Below are 17,071 nucleotides of genomic sequence, written 5' to 3' on the forward strand. Positions count from 1 at the left end.
CTAATCGGCTTTGTATGCAATGGAGGGGGAAAGGAACTGGCCACCCTACCCCGTTATCTCCTGACCTAGTAGCCTCATAAGTGGTGCCTTATTGGTATCACTTGGAGGTTTAGACCTGTCTTCGGACAATTGACTAAACAACAAAGATCCGTGTAGATCTCACATTAGTCCTGTCTATGAGAACATACTAAGTTATTCTCGACTAAAGTCAAGCTAAAGTTATAGAATTAACCCTTAAATTGACAAAGTATCCTATTGGATACAACAGGGTAATAGGCTATATGCTATAATTTTAATAGAACAATAGAAAAAAATTGGTAGGAAAATTAAAATTTCACAATACTATAATATTGTACAACATATTTATTTATTTTTCAATGACAGGTACTGAGATTTACATCTTTGGCCTAAACACAACTTTAATATAAAAAAAATAAAATAAGATAAAAAAGACATAGAATGCGAAAGAAGAAGAAAATGTCCTTCATTGCCTCCCAGTATCGGTCACACTCGTTCACTTTGGTTAAGGTTGGACAGCGAAGTAGATAATCCCTGTTCATATCTTCTTGTACATCACACAAGCTAAAACGATGGAGGTGTTGAGCTAGGCAGTCATGCCCAGCCACTGCCATCGTGATCTAATACAGGCCGTAAGGCAGACCACGTGACTCGCTTAACAGCTGATCGCGAAGGGCGGTCTTTCAACCATATCAATTAGTTGCAGTACATGAAAAATAACATATATTTCTCTGAAATGCAGTGTAATCGCGTCAGTAAAATTTTAAACAGTGATTGTGAGACACTTGAGACACAATTCACTAACAACGTAAGGTATAATATTATTTTTGGTGTGAAAATTACGTTGTTGCAGGCAAAGTTCGTATGTGTAATACCTGCCTTTATTTCGATTAAATATTACGCCCTTATGTGGTTAAGTGAATTTTTGGTGTTATAAACAGTAAATATGTGTAATAATATACACGTGAAAGTGAAACATTGACTGGGATGTAAAGTAAATTATGATTAGGCCTAAGTGCAGTGTTACTGATGTTACTCTTGTCTAATCCATTATTGTTAGTTTACCGTATTTGTTTTATTAAATTTAAATTATTGAGCCATTCTTATATGTGAAAAATCTACATTATAAATAATACAACGTTTGATAATATACACAATTTGAACTAAAAGCGAGATACATATAGTATATTATAAAAAATTATACTTACCTTATAGTTTTCATTACCGTTACAGTATCTAGTATTGTAATTAATTGAAATAAAGCACGCTCGCTTCATTACGAAATTCTTGCACATTCATTTAAGCACGTTTCAACAATTTTCAGTTGCATCGCACGCATATTTTGATGTGTTGACAGTATAGGTTATGTTTACTCTATCAGTACTTGCCTTATTTCTATATTCGCAATTATGCATCATAATTAAGCATAACGCTACGTATAACTTGTAAATGCAATTTGTCTAAACTTCAATTGTATTTATTCGTTTCATACGGTACTCCAGTCTGATTAGTTTAATATGTTACCAGGGCTAAACTAGCGCTGAGGTAGTTCCCTTCGTATTCATACACCTTGCATATACTAATTAGTTCGGTTAGTTCAGGCTTTTATTAGGCCTTGCTTAGAGGATGAAATGCATCTCCACAAAAAATAAATTCAACTGTTTTCAGTTCAGAAGTTACCGGAATTATACCTCAGCGCTCGTTTAACCCTAGTTAAGTAATATAACCGTGTGTACATTTCATAGGAGGGACTGTGGTGAATTTTCTACCTATAAGTAAGGAAGATAACCGTGTTCTGAAGTTTATCCTAAATATATTCTTCTTTATTAAATCTCAAAATAGCTTTCGTTCTCAACTTAAAATGTTGGCGCAAATAGGTTATGTTAACATGGTGAATTCTCTTCACATAAAAATAACACAGTTTTATAATTATTCCTGCCACATTATGCAACAAATGAATAGAACTAGCCGGAACTTATGCACAAATTGTATTGAATAACAATTTAATTGTATTATTTATTTGTTCCCTACTATACTGGGTCGTATTGAATTCTATTTATCTAACCTACCAGATGAATAACACACAACCGTACGTACCTACACTTATTTCATAGGAGGGACTGTGGTAAATTTTCTGCCTACAAGTAAGGAAGATAGATATGCTAAATTAAAATCACAATATAAATTTTATTTATTTATTTTATTTAAATTCAAATATACAGAATAAAGAAATATAATTACAAAAACAAACAAAGATAAATACAAATAAAATAATACAAGCAATATAAAAAGAAGATACAGTAGTATTAACAAAATTTGAGACCGAATGAGCAGCGCTCGTGCTCGGTCGCAGTTCAGATATAATATTAAAATAAAAAATAATAATAATAATATAAATAAATAAGTAAAATAAAATAGGAACTAAAATATAATTACAGCGGCAATGGAATTAAGTATATACTATAATATTAACACTAGAGAAGAATAATATCGCACGTGAAAAGTAGGATTAATATATATTTCAAAATTATAGAATACAAATATAATATAGGTTGATTAATTCATACACATAGGCTATAAATTTATTTAATCAAATTTAAGATATTAACACGTTTCTAATTTTCTTGTTATATGTTAGTGGGTTACATGTTAGAAGTTCTGGGTGTAATTTAGTTAAAGCATTGTACAACCGAGGGCCAAAATTTATGCTATGCTTTAGACCAGCAGATGTGAGACATTTAGGTTCTACTAATGTTGAATTAATATTTCGTCTTGTGTCATAATTGTGTGTCTGTACTACAAACTTATTACGATTTTTATGATAAAATTTTAACAGCGTATACTTATAAATTTGTTCAATATTAAATACATTAAATTCAGAATAAATTAATTTAGTTGGATAATCGAAACGTTTCTTCAAACAAATTTTAATTATTCGTTTTTGTAGTAAATTTAACGGACTAAGATTAATTTTTGTACTTCCACCCCAAACAATTATACCATATTGAATGATAGACTGAATAATGGCCAAATAAACATTTCGTAAAACTCTAATAGGTAAGTAGCAGCGAAGATTAACGAATTTATAAATTGTTTTACGAAGCCTCTTACAAAGATAAGTAATGTGATGAGGCCATTTTAAATTCTGATCAATAATGATACCCAGATATTTTACATACGTGGCTTCTTTCAAAGGTGGACATTTACAACTTTTGGGATCTAAACAATTTTCACTGTGTATTATTAGTCGATATTTATCGCTAAATTTTAAATTTTGAACACTGGCAGCTGTTAACGAAAAAGGAACTAAAGTTGATTTAGATATATTTAAAGAAAGGAAGTTGGAATTAAGCCATTTTTTAACAATGTTAGCACCTACATTAGCATTTCTATATGCTTCCTGCCAAGAAAAACCACTGAAAATAACTACTGTATCATCCGCATATGAATATATAGATCCATTAAATGTTTCTAAATTTATAATATATAATTCTTCTTTATTAAATCTCAAAATAGCTTCCATTCCAAACTTAAAATGTTGATGCAAACAGGATATGTTAACATGTAAAACTCCGTTCACATTAAAATAACACAGTTTTGTAATTATTTCTGCAACATATTATACAGTAAGAAGTGAACGTATCTTATACACACATTACACTAAATAAAATTGAGCACCGACACGCATTAAAGTAATATATTTCACTCAGCTTCATATACTCAAATAGAAAAGCCCGCCCCATCGAGTGACGTCACACATCCTGCATTACGGCCTGGTCTAGATCACGATGGCAGTGGCCCAGCGCATAAGCGGAACTTTGCGACTGCTTTGTACAAAATATAAAATATGGACACTGCGATAGTTGTTTTCTTTACAGTCCGACACAGTTTAATAAACTAGTGTGAGAAATGAAGTTTTGCCAATTTAAGAGTTAAACAATTTTATTCTAATTAACCATCAAGTTAGTCTCAGAATCATCCTATAAAAATGTTATACGCTAGCCCTGGGCACAACGGGGAAGTGAAACGGAACCCTGAAACTACTGTCCATGTCCTTTTCGCTTACATAGCCTTATAAACAAGCGCACAGTAGGCACTGTGCATCAGTGATGGGTTTCAGGCGACCAACGAGAGTCGAAAGATCGTAAAAGCTATGATGCCTGCTATATACAATCCGTCACTGAGCACTGTCTACTCGTCTCAACGTTTTACCGAAAGAATCGTTGCTCAGGTTGCGCAGTAGGAGGGGATTTACGCTACACCCGCGATAAGATGATGGACATTTGTTAAGATCCCACAGGGGATTTGGAGCTCCAGGAGAAAAAAACCCCTTCGATTCCCGGTTGGGGCAAGTTACCTGGTTGAGATTTTTTCCTTGGTTTTCCCTCAATCCAATATGAGCAAATGCTGGGTAACTATCGATGCTGGACCCCGGACTCATTTCACCGGCATTATCACCATCATATCATATCATTCAGACGCTAAATAACCTAAGATGTTGATAAAGCGTCGTAAAATAACCTACTAAAAAAAAAGACAAAACCCCTGTGTTACTGGACCACGAGCTTGCCCAACATAAGTTACAAATCGGGGGTACATCTGGAATCGAACCCGGGTCCATAGGATTATAAGTCCCAACGCGCTCTAGCCACTAGACTACCTTGACGGCCTTTTCAACACACTGAAATGTATTTTTTATAGTTTTGTTAACAATATGACAATATTGTGGATTAAGACATCAGCAATATTAATTATATGTGGTCCGATATTTGACATGATACTTCGACAAAATTTGAAATATCTGGCATCCTGTAAAACGTCTATCATTACTAGACATGTTAAAGGACATATTGGCGGAATAGTCTAAATCCAGCCCAAGTGTTACGTTGATTACGTTTCCCTAGCCAGCACACATGATTTTGAAATGCTATCCTTTTGTGAAAGTCGTGATTTTTTTTTCCTTTGTGTTTTATAGCGTTCGAAAAAATCATCTTAAAAATCTGCATAGACTGATTTTGTATAGATATGAGAAACAGAATCGACTGCAGTCAGATATGAAAACCAGACAGTCACTGAGAGTTCAGGTGTGAAATCCTAGTTTTCCTTGAACTTCTTCGAAATCAGATCTAATCGAAAAGTGTTGTTCATCCGTCTAGATATGAAGCCTGTGAACAAACGCGGCGCGACATCTCGTATTTCATATATCTGTTTGGTTTATGCGGCCATGACGCGAACATGAATCTCTACAGTTGCAGAATTTATTCTGTAGCACTCACTGAAAGGTTAGCCGCAATGTTCTGCAGACAGAGATGGAATTTTACACTGTATTCGTCGTTCTTGACCGATAGAGTATACTGTGCAGTCGTTTAAGAAGAGTCGAAGCAAGCCCAAGCACAACTAACATTCAGTCGTGTAGAAAAAAATGAACTGTCACTTCGACCTTCTTCAGATTTTTGGTAGTCTTCCATGCTAGAATAGTCAAAGACGCGGTCAAGAAACTTGGTGCTACTACACACTCGCGAATATGCAGTGAGTTTAAATGGTTTCTGGTTTGCGTATCTAAAAAGGAAATCGTCCAAATCATCTGGTCGAAATCTCCTTGAAAATTCGTACATTATAAAGGTGAGTTTAAATGCAAAAAAGTTAACTGTCAGTATCAACTATAAGACGCAAAATCAGATTCTAAAACTAGCGTCAATTTGCATTTTGTACAGCTGTCGGAGCACACCTGCATGAAACGGCGCTCCTTGTTCCCTCATTTCTCATAGCTAGACCTGCAGACCAAATATAAAAATTCTGTCCACGACCTTTTTTTTTTATCGTGTTAGTTTAAAACTGACAGATCATCATACTGGACTACAGTTTCCAGTTAGTACAGTGCATAATATCTCGTACTGGACTCTGATATACAGTATGCGTAGTTAAATTGTGGCTTGTAAATTACAAATCTGGCCGCCTTGGTAGGTCAGTTGACAGAGCACCAGCTTATGATGACTGCGGACGCCGCACAGTGGTCTAGAATGCAAATTTAGCGGGACATATTAATAACTTTTCAGCTACCTAACAGATTTTTATGAAATTTTACACAGTAGTTACAGGTAGCATATATGTTTTGTATGCAAGCTCTCGTTACGTTGGTATAAGGGGAACTACCGCTTATAGAGGGGCGCATTTAGACAAAATTAGAAACTTTTCTCCTATCTGACAGATTTTTATGAAATTTTACAAAGCAGTTACAAGTAGCATATATGTTTTGTATACAAGCTCTGATTACGTTCGTATAAGGGGAACTACCCCTTATAGGGGGCGCAATTAGACAAAATTAGTAACTTTTCTCCTATTTAACAGATTTTTATGAAATTTTACAAAGTAGTTACAGGTAGCATGTATGTTTTGTATACAAGCTCTCGTTACGTTGGTATAAGGGGAACTACCCTTATACGGGGGCGCAATTAAACAAAATTAGTAACTTTTCTCCTATTTGATAGATTTGTATGAAATTTTACAAAACAGTTACAAGGGACATATATGTTTTGTATACAAGCTCTGATTACGTTGGTATAAGGAGAACTACCCGTTTTAGGGGGCACAATTAGACAAAATTAGTAACTTTTCTCCTATTTAACAGATTTTTATGAAATTTTACAAAGTAGTTACAGGTAGCATGTATGTTTTGTATACAAGCTCTCATTACGTTGGTCTAAGTGTAACTACCCCTTATAGGGGGGCGCAATTAGACAAAATTAGTAACTTTTGTCCTATCTAACAGATTTTTATGAAATTTTATACAGTAGTCACGCTTAGTACATTTGTTTTGTGTACAAACTCTGTTTACGTTGGTATGAGCAGAAGTGCCCCTTACAGGGGGATGCATTTAGACAAAATCTTATGGGGGGGGGGAAATGTAACATTTTAGGTACTATTGCAACTTTTGGACACTCGGAAAGCTTATTTGGTACATAATTAACAAGCTGTCATCTTGAATTCCCTGAATTGTACTGCGGAAGCAGATTCGGTTCACAGATATTGAAATAACTGCAACCGAGAAAAATTGCACTACTGCACCTCGAAAGAATAGTGCTCATAAATTATTACTTCCGCAAATCTGCGCACATTAAGACTAGATTTAAAATAGAGGTAAATAGTGGAGGAAGTGAAAAAAAAATCATTTTTGGACGAACCAAAGGGTTTTTTTTTTCTTTACCTTAGCAAAGTCTGCACTCAATGGTTATATTTATATTTTGTCCCGTGTCCATTCATGCTAATTTGACATGCTATAATAACATTAAATGTAACACAAACAAACAGTGTTACATACCTAAAGAACTACTTGACATGTTGATACCAAATATGAATGAAATCGACCACTTACAACAGAGTTACAGCACAAGGAAAACGGCAGACTCGCGGCGCTTGCCGAGTAAGAATGCTGGGTGGCGAAATGTGGCATGTTACCGGCTTCTTATCTCGCTATGCAGCCACCTCCGCTGATCACGATTATCAATTCAGTGTTACTCAGTTATATAGGAAAAATAATTTAAGGGTTTAATTTCATTTTTTTACATGTCATTTTTCTCCATTTGTCCTCCTAAATATGGATTTTAGACCACTGTGCGCCGGTTCGAATCCCAACGATAACGGAGTCTTGTTTCGTTCCCCATCATTTATACCACAGTCACTCATCATTTCAATATTCTGTATCATCATTTCAATATTATTTACTCAAAATGGTGCGGCTAAAGTATATATATATATATATATATATTGCTAGAAGAAGTGTAGTCTAAGCTTTTACACATTTGCAAATCTGGCTTTCAGGTAGTAGCTCCCTGTAAAACAGGTTTGAATAATTTCTAGGAAAAATTGTTCCGGGGCCGGGTATCGATCCCGGGACCCTTCGCTTAGCGCACGAGTGCTTTCCCGACTGAGCTACCCCAGGAACCATACATGACACCGTCACAATTTTTCCTTTACATCCACACAACTCAAATGGGCTGACAAGACGCCAGAACCCAACTTTGAGTGCACACAAATGCTGTCTGACTTAAATTGTGGCTTCCTGTTAACGTACCTCTAGTAACGAATATATTATGCAAATTTGGCTTTCAGGTAGTAGCTCTCTGTAAAGCAGGTTTGAATAATTTCTAGGAAAAATTGTTCCGGGGCCGGGTATCGATCCCGAGATCCTTCGCTTAGCGCACGAATGCTCTACCCCAGGAACCATACACGACACTGTCATAATTTTTCACATTTGGTTTGTCTTCAGTAATAATGAGGAGGAAATGAACTGAAGTACTATTACAGACCGGGCAGTTTGTTCCCCTAAACATTGCTCGGTCGGTAGGCGGCAATTCCCTTCATGAAATCGCGGCGCTCTTCCCGCCTGCTGTCAGCAGCGAGTGAGATTTCATCAGAGTAGAAGAGTTGTGTTGTGCAGTCTTAAGTAATATTTAATTTCAATTGGTTATTTAACGACGCTATATCAACTGCTGGGTTATTTAGCGTCGATGAAATTTGTGATAGCGAGATGAGGCCGAGGATTCGCCTGAAAGCCTGGAGAAAACCTCGAAAAAAAATGAGATCAAGCAGGAATCGAACTCACACCCGGGCGCATCTCCGGATCAGAAGGCAAGCTACGCAGGTGGCTACAGTTGGATTAAATTTGAGAGTAGAGACAGAATAAGAAACGAAGCTGTGTTGGAAAGACTGGATGAAGAAAGAATGATGCTGAAACTGATCAGGGAGAGGAAAAGAAATTGTCTGGTCACTGGTTGAGAAAAAAATTGCTTCCTGAAGGATGTACTGGAAAGAATGGTGAACGGGAGAAGAGTTCGGTGCAGAAGAAGATATCAGATAATAGACGACATTAAGATATATGGACCATATGAGGAGAGTAAGAGAAAGGCAGAAAATAGGAAAGACTGAACAATGTTCGCTTTTCAGTGAAAGATCTGCCCTTCGGCAGAACACTATGAATGAATGAATGAGTAGGCCTATAATTGTGCAATGGTGAGATATTTACTGTGTCGTATATTGACCTTAAAGACGTACAGTACGTGCAGAAAGGAGGTTTTCGAGGACTAGGTTCCAAGACAGCTCCTGTTTCATCAAGTTTTTCTTCTGTAAGCACATGACGTCGTTGCTTTTTTTCCGACCAGTCACAGAATCTGTTTTATTAAACTTCTCCACTAACTTAATATTGATTTTCGTGTTGTAACTGGGCTACCAAGAAATTTACGTCTAAATGCTCGCCGCCTTCTGCCATACACGTTTCTGCACTTGATATACATCTTCAAGATGAATACAGTAGCCTATTCGACGACGCAGCGAACATCTCACTACTGCACAACACTCCTGTACTCTCTAATGAAATCTCACTCACGACTGCACAACACAAAAATAAAAAATAGCAAATAAATTTCTGAGATATCTTTTTAATCTGGAAAGGAAATCTTTTAACAGATTTGTCTCTGGTTGGTTAATCAACAAACCATTTTATGAAATTAATTAATTTTTTTAATGTCAATGTTGTTGAGAGTTTTTGAATTAATTTTATTGTTCTGTTGTTTACTTTTTATTACTGACTTTATCAATTGCACAATTTTGTGTGCTCTGACTGTACAACACTGAATATACTGAATATACAACTGTCCTACTCGGATGAAATCTCACTCCCTACTGACTAGAGGTGGGAAAAAAATAACGGAACGGTTATTTTGGAACATTTCCTTGCTTGGAACTGTTCCATAAAGTAACATCATCTTGGAATACTACGTTCCAAAATAACAATGTTGTTCTGAGCTAGTACGAAATACTTGCTGTTACAAAATACTCGTTTCACTTTGGAACTACATTATGACAACGCCTGTTCCACGGAACGGAACATATTTGGCACTATTGGAAGCAGTGGCGCCAACTTTTAGAAAACACTGGGTGGGCACAAACTTCTGAGCTATAAGATAAATAAATATCACATATATACATAATCATATATACATAATGATAACACGAAAAATTATTAGGTAGGCTCGAATTCCACGAGCCCATATAAGTTGGCGCCACTGTTTGAAAGCAGAATTGAGAATCATGCAAATCTGGCTTTCAGGTAGAAGCTCCCTGTGAAGCAGGCTTGAATATCTTCAAGGGAAAAATTGTTCCGGGGCCGGGTGTGGATCTCGGGACCCTTCGCTTAGCGCACGAATGCTCTACCGACTGAGCTATTCCAGGTACTATATACGACACCGTCACAATTCTTCCCTTTATACCCACAATACTCAAATGGGCTGACAAGACGCCAGAAATCCAAAGAATTGAGAATCCTTTCGTCGCACTGAAATAAATGTTGGAAACTAAAGTAAAAGATAAATATTAAAGATACGAAGATCGTCTTTAAAAAATGTACACATAATCTTGAAACTGATGTTACTGAGTATAGAATTCTATCAAACAATTATTAAAATAATGCCTGTATTAGAGTGTAGTAACTACATTGTGAATTTATCAAGGGAGATGAAAATATATAAGTATGTTTTATTTACAAATATTTTAGATTGTTAGTTTCATTACCAATTCTTGAAATCAAACTAAATTCTGTTGAAACATGACTATTGTTGAAGTCTTTTTATTTGAAAAAAATACAACGGTAAATTTTCATATTTCATTACAATGAGATTATTACTCTTCGTGACGGTATTAATATAAATTTTAGCACGGCCGAAATGATTATAACTTTTATTTACTATTTTTTGGAGAAATTGGACACCATTGTGAACTTGAGCTGAGCAGAAGAGAAAGACTAGGTAAAGTTTTATTTACCTTTGGAATCCACTTCGATTTCGTGATCAATTTACAAATAATTTAAAATTACATTACATTTCCAGTTTCGAACTAACCTGATCTACGAATTCAATTTGGCATTAGAGAAGATTCCTTTTCCATGAATTCACATCTTGGCTTATTATGACATCATACTGCATTACATGGCATACAGGGAAGTATATGATCATTTAGCGTCCTAAATACGACTGTTACATTACATACTAGTCGTGCGTGCCTGTTCCAAAACACCACTGTTACATTATATACTAGTAGTACGTACCTGTTCCAAAATACTACTATTCCATCAGATACTAGTCATACGTGCATGTCCCAAGATACCACAGTGCACCTGTGTAGTTACATAATACGGTACTGTTATTTGGAACCTAGTATTTTCACGGAAATGTAACAGTTGGAACTGTTACGAGAAAATAACTTTTCCCATCTCTACGACTGACTGTAGGTTGGAAGAACGCCGCGCTTTCATGGAGGAGAATGTCAGCGATTGCAAAGGGCTCAGGTCGCCGACTGGCCGAGCAAAGTTTCGAGACTTTTGAACTGAAAAATGGAAATTTTACGCTATATGTCTACTTGTTTTTTCTGTTTTACAGCTTGTATTGTCAGTTACATTCTTGCATGCTTTTTATTTATACATGAACCACAGACCTATAGACTACAAACTTTCAAAGGGATATCGACAGTTTGTCATGGAAGGTTCCTTTGTAAGGCAGGATAATTTAATTTATTTCATAGGCGCGTTAGTTCCTCATTAAGTGACACAGCTCTGCGTGCCGGGATGTTGTAATCGAGTGTGGCATCAGAAATATGTCTTCATTTGAATGGTAAATTAATTCAGCGTTAGTTTTCCACGCCGGAGATCCGGGCTCAACTTAAGTTCAATTGCAACTTGTGATCACCAAATACGGTACTGGGGCTATCTCGAGATACCATTCCCAAAGTCTCCGGTCTCAACACGCAATATTGTAGCAAATAACAGAGGCTTTTTACGTAAACAGATACTAAGGCTGGGGACAGAGGGGAAAAAGCGTGATTCAAGTAGTATCCATTTTGTTGTTCCTTACTTCTCAAAACGATCTTCGCAACAAAATTGTTCTGCATTTATCGTAATTTGATGACTAATGGTACGAAAATGGAAGAATAATATTGAGTTACCTACTAATGAAATAAGGCCTAAACAAACTTTCGTAAAAATTAGTCAATAGCTTTGACAATAATTATTAATTGGAATCTCACAAGCACGAACACATAGTATCATCAGGGCTTATTAATCTGATTCGTCTTTTCTTGAGAAAGTCTGAAAAAAATGTTAAGGGCTGTACCGTTACATATTTTATTGCTATCTTTTGAAACTTATTTTATATATGTTAATAGTGTTTCATTCGATGAAAATATATGTTTTTTTTTTTTTCACAAAAATTTTAGCATAATGATATCACGTGAAATGAGTCAAAACTGAAAAGATCTTAAAATATGGAAAATAGAGAAAATCCTTAGTCATACTAGCTAAGAAGATAATAGAATTTATCTAATGTAATTAGTATATTTGACTTCCAATCAAAAAGTTTGTATAAAACAAGATAAATAAGAATATATTAACAAGTTATTCTATCATCATAATTATATTATTATCAACAATTATTATAATAATAGCAACAATATTATAAAAAAAAACAAAAACAAATTCAAGACCGAGCAAAAAAGATCACCCTTTGAATGTTGCGATTATGAACTAGATTATCCCGATTAAATGTAGGTTTCGTGGACGCTTTGTTCGCACGCCTCCATCATCGCTGCAGCACCACATTTAAATAAATTACCAGTAAGACATAATATCAAAATTTCTGTCTTTCGCAGAATCTATAAGTAATCTTTCCAAAAGAAATGACGAATCATCATCCGAAAATCCACGAACTCATAAAATCTTTGCCAAGCACTTCCGTCAATTATCTGGAAATTTCAGTCCTGTTTCCTCTCCTCATGGAATCGCCTATGACGTCAGTATTTTGAATGCTTGTATTTTGAACTATGTTTGTCTCACCTACAATCGCTTCCTATAATAATAATAATAATAATAATAATAATAATAATAATAATAATAATAATAATAATAATAATAATATTATTATTATTATTATTGTTATTATTATTATTATTATTTTAGTTGCTTATTTAACGATGCTATATCAACTACTCGGTTATTTAGCGTCGATGGAAATGGTGATAGCGAAATGGTATTTGGCGAGGTGAGGCCGAGGATTTGTCATAGATTACCTGACATTCGTCTTACGGTTGGGGAAAACCTCGGGGAAAAATCCAATCAGGTAATCAGCCCAAGCAAGAATCGAACCTGCGTCCGAGCGCAACTCCGTATCGCAGGAAAGTGCCTCAGACGATTGAGCTACGCCGGTGCATTATTATTATTATTATTATTATTATTATTATTATTATTATTATTACTATTATTGATCATAATATTGAATTAACTTCACAGAGAATTATTGGTGGTGTTACTGATTAATATGCCTGTGATTATGGAGATGATGATATTTACTAGCAGTACACGCAAAATAAATTAATGTGCATTATAAGCAGAAATCATATTGAACTGATTTTCTTGAAGCATGTTCAGGAATTATGAAAAGAGGATGCGTATTTGAGCAAAAGAAACAGAACACTCCATAGCGCTTCCATTTGTAACTTACGATACTGTATTTTTTTCAAATAAAAAGTCATTACGTTAGGAAATAGTTGACTTAAATTAATTGAAATTCATATTTAAAATGCTTATATTGCCTATGTTGAGATTCTGGCTGATATGTACATCTATTTATTTATTATAGGCTATCAGGCAGTACCTACATCAAATACTCTACAATGATAATACCGGAAAGTTCACGGTAAAAGTGGCGAATGACTCACCAGTGCTATCTAGCGGCAGGGATTGTTGGCAGCGAGGATGACGTGACGAATGGCGCGTTGAACTATGATATGAGCTTTGTTCTTCAACAAACACATGTCATAATGTCCTAAGGATTATTCTCATTATAGTTCTAGCCTATCCAATGTCAGTTAAATGTGGAAATGTTTGTTCTATGTTTTGTAAAAACTATGCTTAGCAAAATATGTTAGATCTTTCTTCAGATTTCCAAAAGATTGAGATTGGGAGTATTCATGTAAACACTAGTAGAATATTACTTTTCTGTTATAAGATGATGACGATGATTATATTATTATTATTATTATTATTATTATTATTATTATTATTATTATTATTATTATTATTATTACTACTACCGGTACTACAGTTATTTGCGTTTGTCTTTTAGATGTGCCAAGCTCATATAGACAGACGGTATTTAATGAGGTTTAATAGAGCGCGTCAGCTATTATCGCTATTTGCATCCTTATCTAAACCTCTTTAAAAAACAAAACACAAACAATATCATAAGCAAAATGCGAGCACTAACTAAAAACACTGTCAACAGTTCTAGACGAAACGTTTAAAATTAGAGAGAAAGAATATATTATGTACAAAAATCACAAAATATTTTGAGATCACTTTTGATTATCGGACTTCAATAACCATAATTCGAAGGAGTAAGTAAAAATAGAGTGTAATAAATTGGAAAAGTATACCGAAGTTTCAAATCAGTCGTAGGGCTGTTAATTTTTAATACTCTGTTTTTAATAAGAGAGTGAAGATAATAGATTTACCTCCACTGAATTTAACAGCTCCTTCTTCCGAAAATATGAGTCAAAATCAAAGCACAATGAAAGAATCGTGAATGTCCCAAATAAATATATTAGATCTTGCATCGAGGAAGTTACGGGTTTTCTTATATCAGACAGAAACGACAGACCATACTCCTCCATCGTATAATTAGATAGTGCATTAGCAATGACATATTCTCTGTGTTAACTGAAACAGTTACTAAACTGCATAAATCTACTTTAAATTTTTCATATAAAACACAATTTCTTTATAGTTTCTCCGTGTAAAAAATTGAAAGTCTTTATTTTTTTTTATCCAAATAGTGTGTCTTGAGATTCGTAACAAAAATGTGTATTGTTGATTTTGTAAAGAAAGTGGACTCATGTTTTTTTCATAATAAGTGATTCAGGTAGTTATTCGGACAAATAATTTGCCTAGTCCTACATTTTAAAGTCATTATTAATATTTCACTAAATTAAGATCATTTTTTTACGATGCAAGAAATCCTAAAAAATAAAAAATGGCTCAAGTGGAAATGACAGCTCTGAACACAGCATGTCCAAATGCCGATTTCATTAAAATTGTTCAAGATGATGAATTCATTAGTCACAAGTGTACTTAAAAAGAAGGAAATGGGGAAACGATATTCCAGTTACGATAAAAATTTTGCCGCAACATTCCATTAATGTTCACCTCAAGGCTAAACATTTCTAAGAATTAAATTATGTTTACCAACAGTTAGATCTCTCAAAAATTGACTTCACGAATTTGGTATAGGCCCGGTATAAAGCGTACCATTCTACAATTAATTATTAAAAATAAAATCCGATGTTCTACCACTGAGTGAAAAAGTTGTAACTATTATTGTTGAAGATAAAAGGTCTTTGAAGGAAAACAACTTATAAATTAATGCTAAAGCAGACACTTTCAGAGATTCGTTGAATTAGGTATAGATAGGCCTAATCAACAAACTTCAACCGACGTAAAAATTTCAGAAGTACCATTTGCAAACCAAGCAATGATTTTCATTATTCGAGGAATGTGCAAACTTTTAAAGCAAACTACATATAATTTATTTTCTATCAAAAGGTACCATGCCTGGTAAAAGGTTAAAAAGGTAAAGGTGTCCCCGTAACATGCCATGAAGGCACTTGGGGGACATGGAGGTAGAGCCCCATGCTTTCCATGACCTCGGCACTAGAATGAGGTGGTGTGGTCGGCACCACGCTCTGACCGCCTTTTACCCCCGGGAAAGACCCGGTACTCAATTTTATAGAAGGCTGAGTGAACCTTGTGGCCGTTCTGAAAGTTTGGCAACGAGAAAAAATCCTGTCACCACCTGGGATCGAACCCCGGACCTTTCAGTCCGTAGCCAGCTGCTCTACCAACTGAGCTGGGGAGAGATTTTAAAATCACATCTTCTTGATGTAAAAAATAAAATACAAAATACAGGCTTCATCCCTAAAGCAGCGACTGTGCCAGTATCTTCACTGACAAACATTTCAATGTGCTAATAAATTGTTACATGAAAAATAAAATGGATAATCATGAGCCAAGGAACGAAATACGCGATGTATGAAAGTTTCTAAAGTCATGCACAACTAAATCATTTGAAAATACGAGAATTGTCTCATTTCATTTCTGTTCCAATAACTTTGTAACTTCTTATTAATTTAAAATGTTTTGAACCTTGTGACTCTAAATAAAACTATTGATTTGCATTTTTATTGACATCAAATGCACACCTCTCCGTTTTTCCTCACGTAACCTAGCACGCCGCCACGAATGTACAAACAATCCAAGCCGCTAGATAGCAGCACAGTCACTTTTCGGCGCCGCTTGCAATGCTAAACAGGCAAGCTTTCCAGTATTATTGTTATAGAGTATTTGCCTACATCTCACTTACGATATAATGTCAGAGGAAGAACAATTATTGTTTGTAGGCCTATACATCTCAAAGGGAAAGGAACTGACTACCTACCACATTATCTCCTGAATTAAGTTGTCTCATGAGTGATGCCTTATTGGTATCACGAAGTTCCAATCTGTCTTCGGACAGTTGTCTAAACAATAATGCTTATATTTCAACTTCAACATCCTGAGTATTCCATTGGATATCATGCACAGATCAGTAGTTCGATAAACATTTATATAAAGATGTCCCGTGGACCTGGTTGGCGAGTTGGTATAGCGCTGGCCTTCTATGCCCAAGGTTGCGGGTTCGATCCCGGGTCAGATCAATGGCATTTAAGTGTGCTTAAATGCGACAGGCTCATGTCAGTAGATTTACTGGCATGTAAAAGAACTCCTGCGGGACAAAATTCCGGCACATCGGCGACGCTGTTGCGAGCGTCGTTAAATAAAACATAACATTTATTTATAAAGATGTCCCAACAAGAAGGCCGATTTAATAATGTGAATAAAGCAACAAAACACATAACAGATTAGATACTAGCGCGGCCAAACCAACAACAAGACAATGGTGCAATGCTCCAACAATAT

The 17,071-nt window shown here is 35.2% G+C and overlaps 1 protein-coding gene across 2 annotated transcripts in view; it reads left to right on the top strand.

Annotated features, from left to right (window-relative positions):
• LOC138705878 (uncharacterized) overlaps nucleotides 1-17,071 on the top strand; it is a 942,969-nt gene that overhangs the window by 344,344 nt on the left and 581,554 nt on the right. The window lies entirely within an intron of this gene.

This window comes from Periplaneta americana, chromosome 9 (genome assembly GCF_040183065.1).
Source record: "Periplaneta americana isolate PAMFEO1 chromosome 9, P.americana_PAMFEO1_priV1, whole genome shotgun sequence".
Lineage (NCBI taxonomy): Eukaryota > Metazoa > Arthropoda > Insecta > Blattodea > Blattidae > Periplaneta > Periplaneta americana.